The following is a 6000-nucleotide window of genomic DNA, read 5'->3' as shown; positions in this document are numbered from 1 at the left end:
AGAGACACGTCTGACTTTAAAACTGCGCACCTCGCGCTGCACGAAGAGACGCATCCACAGAGAGACACGTCTGACTTTAAAACTGTGCAGCTCATGCTGCACGGAGAGACACATCTAAAACGGTAATTTTAAAAGGGAAGAAGATGCGCTTGATTTATAACTGCGCAGCTCGCAAGTGATGTCACAGACCAACTAATCGATAATGAAATTCGTTGACAATGAATTTCATTATCGATTATTATCGATTTTATCGATTAGTTGTTGCAGCCCTAAATCTTTAATTTCGTCATTTAAAAGACCTCTCCCCTTTAAACTTTAAAACTGCGCGGCTTGAAGAGCTGCATGCAAAACATGTCTGACTTAAAAACTGAGCAATTTGTACCGCACGGAGAGACATGTTCAACTATAAAAATGCGTCACTCGTGCTGCACGGACAGACACGTGTGACTTTAAAACTGCGCACCTCGCGCTGCACTGAGAGACAAGTGTGACTTTTAAACTGCGCATCTCGCGCTGCACGAAGAGACGCATCCACGGAGAACCACATCTGACTTTAAAACTGCGCACCTCGCGCTGCACGAAGAGACGCATCCATGGAGAGACACGTCTGACTTTAAAACTGCGCAGCTCATGCTGCACGGAGAGCCACATCTAAAACGGTAATTTTAAAAGGGAAGAAGATGCGCTTGATTTATAACTGCGCAGCTCGCAAGTGATGTCACAGACCAACTAATCGATAATGAAATTCGTTGACAACGAATTTCATTATCGATTATTATCAATTTTATCGATTAGATGTTGCAGCCCTAAATCTTTAATTTCATCATTTAAAAGACCTCTCCCCTTCAAACTTTAAAACTGCGCGGCTTGAAGAGCTGCATGCAAAACATGTCTGACTTAAAAACTGAGCAATTTGTACCACACGGAGACACGTTTGACTTTAAAACTGTGCACCTCGCGTTGCAAGGAGAGACACATCTGACTTTAAAACTGCGCACCTCTCGCTGCAAGGAGAGACACGTCTTCACTTTAAAACTGCGCACCTCGCGCTGCATGGAGAGACACGTTCGACTTTAAAACTGCGCACCTCGCGCTGCACGGAGAGACACGTTTGACTTTAAAACTGCGCACCTCGCGCTGCATGGAGAGACACGTTTGACTTTAAAACTGCGCAACTTGTACTGCATGGAGAGACACATTCGACTTTAAAACTGCGCACCTCACACTGCACGGAGACACGTTTGACTTAAAACTGCGCACCTCGCGCTGCACGGAGAGACGCGTCTGACTTTAAAACTGCGCACCTCGCGCTGCACGGAGAGACACGTCTTACTTTAAAACTGCAATGCTCATGCTGCACGGAGAGACACGTCTAAATTTGTAATTTTAAAAGGGAAGCAGACGCGCTTGATTTGGAACTGTGCAGCTCGCAAGTGACGTCACAGACCAACTAATCGATAATGAAATTCGTTGACAACTATTTTCATTATCAATTATTATCGATTTTATCGACTAGTTGTTGCAGCCGTAATTATAAGAAATTACTTTAAAATACTGGTACACTGTTAACATAGAGTGTAACTCATTAATATTTTTTTTGTAAATAATATCATAAACTTGCTAAGGTAAGGTTTCTTTTTTATTGTAATTAAACTACGATTTTTTTGTTCATTCATAATACCAAAGGTAAAATGTTCAAACTTAAATTGTGAAAACGTAATAAAATTAGAACTTTAAAATGAACCAAGGTTAAGAATACGTATTACAATGTTAACTAGAAAGTAAAGTTAGAGTACAAACTTTATGTTGGCTTGACAAAGCCTGTCCTGAAGAGTTTGAAATAGTTTGAAAGGTTTTATCGATTAAACTTATCGTAAAACTTTGTTCTCATTGTTCTGATGCAGAGATATACTGTAGGTCTGGCTAAACGGTTGCTAATGTCATGGGTTTGGTTGCTATGGGCGTGGCTTTGCCAGCTGGTAATTGATAATACTCCAAGCCATAAGTGAAACGAACCAAACCCCATTTCTCTAAGATGTTCTGATGCAGAGATATAGGTATTGCAAAACGGTTGCTAGGCTAACCTATTTGGTTGCTATGGGCGTGGCTTGGCATCTGCCATTTGATGATACTCTAAGCTATGAGTGAAATGAACCAATCCCCATGTCTCTACAATGTTCTGATGCAGAGATATAGGTATTGCTAAACGGTTGCTAGGCTAACCTGTTTGGTTGCTATGGGCATGGCTTAGCAGAAGCCAACTGATACTGCTTCAAGTACCAAGTGAAACAAACCAATCCCCATGTCTCTACGATGTTCTGATGCAGAGTTATAGGTCTTGTTAAATGGTTGCTAAGTTAACATGTTTTGTTGCTATGGGCGTGGCTTCGTAGCTTAATGAAGTTTCAGGGATACTGATTGGTTGCCTGAGTCAAGTGAACCCACCCCCTTGTCTTTACGACACTGAGTTGCAAAGATATCCATCTGGACTTTTTATAATGGGAGTCTATGGGAGTGGTTGCTAGGTTGCTGTAAATGGTTGCTATGGGCGTGGCTTAATAGCTTCATGATGATCCTGTTGCACTGATTGGTTGCCTGAGTCAAATGAGCCCATCCCCTTGTCTCTACGACACTGTGTTGCAAAGATATCCATATGGACTTTTTATAATGGGAGTCTATGGGAGCGGTTGCTAGGTTGCTGTAAATGGTTGCTATGGGCGTGGCTTCGTAGCTTAAGGAAGTTCCTGGGATACTGATTGGTTTCCTGAGTAAAATGAGCCCACCCCCTTGTCTCTAAGTGGTTGTACTGTGAAGTTATTCAACATGGGACAGTTATGATGCCTTATATGGGCATGTTTCCTGTCCCATTATAAGTCAATGGGGAATTTTGGGGGGCTCTTACACCCCAGGGGTGCAACTTACACCCCATTGTGAGGTAAGTTCTTACAGAGCCTGCCAGCTTCTTCAAACGTGGTAACCCGCAAGTTTCTACGACATCCTCACTTTGAGTTATGAGCCTTCAAAGTTAGTCGCAATGTTAAAGCAATGGGAAATTAGGTCGGTTTGAGAGTCTGGTTTTCGAAAACCAGAACCCGGATCAGTTAGAAAAGATATAGCAACTCAAGTCAGACCAGTTTGAAGGTTTGTGGAAAGTTTGGTGGATGTAGCTTGAAAGCTCTAGGAGGAGTAGCAGTCAGAAATTTTGGGGATCAGAAGAAGAATAATAATAAGCTTAGATACAAGATCAGTATGTTGGCTCTGTCAAGCCAACATAATAAATGAGACCTTATTATAAAATGCTTACCATAAGCTATATTGTCCTTCTCCAATCTTTTAATGGGTCGCTTTTAATACTGCACATAAGATTCTAATGTTCCGTCTTCCGTTTATTTTAATATACTGTAACCATAAACAATTATTCACTCCCCTATCACAGCAACACAGAGCAGACCTAATAAAACACGTATACATAATGTGTGACAATGATCCAATGCACCCGCAATAAAACGTCTGATATAATATATTTTACATGATAAAAAAATAAATAATAATGTCACAAGCACTAGCGAGAACAGACAACAGAAGACATTTTTTTGTTATTTTCTGAAACAGAAAGTGTGATGCAAGTCTGACGGGAAGAATTGGGTGCTGTTTTTCCAGTATAACGCAGGTCCTTTACTGTAACGTTAGTAGTGTTGTCACAATACCAAACTTTGGTACCAGTCGGTACTAAATGTGATGATACTAGCATTTCCCGCTATCATTTTGAGCGCTGTTGAACAGATTATGAAAGACCTCTGATTGGCCATTGTGTTTCCAAGCTAATCGGATATGTCTTTGAATGGCTCCTTACCGAGCGCTTGCGCAACCAAACCCGGAAGCGCGTGAAATGATCATTGCATCGCACTCTCTACCGAGCACTTACACAGATACACACGGAAGCGTTTGAAAGTCTATCAAAGTAGAAATCAAACGCTTCCGTGTGGATCCGGGGGGACTGCTTTAGAATTTTAAAGTTTTACTTAATTAATATTGCATATAGGAATTTATAGTCTGTTATATTTGACCTGTGCTTCTCTCTGTGTGCTCTCACTTTGCGTGCATGCGTGTGTGTGTGTGTGTGTGTGTGCGTGTGCGTGCGTACTTGTCTGTGTACATGTGTGTGCGTGCACGTCCGTGTGTCTGCACGTCCGTGTGTGTGTATCTATGTCTATGTGTGTTAGTATGTGTGCATATTGTGTGTGTGGAGTGTTTTGTATGAGCGGAGAGACACGTTTGACTTCAAAACTGCGCACCTCGCGCTGCGTGGAGAGACACGTTTGACTTTATAACTGCGCACTCGTGCTGCGCGGAGAGACACGTTTGACTTTATAACTGCGCACTCGCGCTGCGCGGAGAGACACGTTTGACTTTAAAACTGTGCACCTCGCGCTGCACAGAGAGACGCGTTTGACTTTAAAACTGCGCACCTCGCGAAGCACGGAGAGACACGTTTGACTTTAAAACTGCGCACCTCGCACTGCACAGAGAGACGCGTTTGACTTTAAAACTGCGCACCTCGCGAAGCACGGAGAGACGCATTTGACTTTAAAACTGCGCACCTTGCATGCACGTAGAGACACATCTGACTTAAAAACAGCGCAGCTCAGGCTGCACGGAGAGACCCGTGCACGGAGAGACACGTCTAAAATTTCATTTTAAAAGGAAAGAAGACGCGCTTGATTTATAACTGCGCAGCTCGCAAGTGACGTCACAGACCAACTAATCGATGATGAAATTCGTTGACAACTATTTTCATTATCGATTATTATCGATTTTATAGACTAGTAGTTGCAGCCCTAGTCCATTGCAATGATTTACTGTAGACATCATCCAATGCTAATTTGGTGGACATCTCCCAGACATCGAAAAAAGGATCCAGTAATGTCTAATGTCTTTATAGGCAAATCAACAGTCCTTTACTTTAATGTGTGTATGGAAAAAAGGAAACTCACAGCTCACACCGTGTCTACACCGGACGCCACATTCAGTGTGGACAAAATGTGAAATTATAATGGTTTCTAATGTGTTCTATTGTCTTTTGTCGCGTCACATCGCGCTGCACCGTGTCCGGTGTAGACACGGTGTCAGCCAACTTCTAGAACTTACTAGTTTCTGTGACCACGCAGTTGGATGCAGTCTCAATTCAGTAATATTGTGAAAACGTGTTAATGTTCACCATGGGGGATACTGTCATAACTGAGTTGCCCATTGTAAACCTTCTAATGATAATGATTTGTAATTTGTTCACTATGAAACGTTCTAAAAAAATCAATGAGAAGGCAGTTCGCTAGGGATGTTGCGGTGATGGAATTTTCCCACCGGTTAATCAACATGGAAAAACACTGGTTGTACTGATGACATCAGGGGTGGGGGGGATTTGCTGTGGGGTGGTCGAAGATGCGGCCCTGCGCAGGCAGGTGAACACCGTGTATCACCAGTGACACCGACTATCGCAACAAGCCTACAATTAGAAACAAACTAAGTAGTCTTGTAACTAACATTTACAAAAGGGGATTGGCTAATAAAATGAAAGATAACATGATGAGACCCGATTGGTGCAATATGCTGTACACCTCTTGAAAGTTTTGTTTAAACATTCAAGCCAGATGCTGTGTTGTTAAATGATCTTTAAGCATCTCAACTTTGTTGCCTCGAGCAAATAAAGTGGAACTCTTTGGCAACCTTTGTCTGCGAGACTGATTTTCCGCAACATCCTGTCACACAGCGAGTGTGATCCAAGAAGAATGTGGATCCAGCTTTCGTGTTTAGTATGGAGGTGGATCCATGTTTTGTCCTCCAGTTCACCCTCCCACGAGTTCACTCAGTCTTTCCATCTCCTCCTTGTAAACCCCCCAATCCAAACACGCTCTCAAGCCATCAGTGATATTTGGCTCAGAGTGTATTTCCTGCCCGTTGTCTGAGTAGCCTCAGTGTGGCGCGTTGTGTTTTTGTGTGTGT

The 6000-nt window shown here is 42.6% G+C and overlaps 1 protein-coding gene across 1 annotated transcript in view; it reads left to right on the top strand.

The window, feature by feature from the left end:
- brd4 (bromodomain containing 4) overlaps positions 1-6000 on the top strand; it is a 71536-nt gene that overhangs the window by 15887 nt on the left and 49649 nt on the right. The gene's annotated exons all lie outside the window — the stretch shown is intronic.

This window comes from Triplophysa rosa, linkage group LG11, assembly GCF_024868665.1.
Source record: "Triplophysa rosa linkage group LG11, Trosa_1v2, whole genome shotgun sequence".
NCBI lineage: Eukaryota > Metazoa > Chordata > Actinopteri > Cypriniformes > Nemacheilidae > Triplophysa > Triplophysa rosa.
This window is presented reverse-complemented; position numbering and strand designations above follow the sequence as displayed.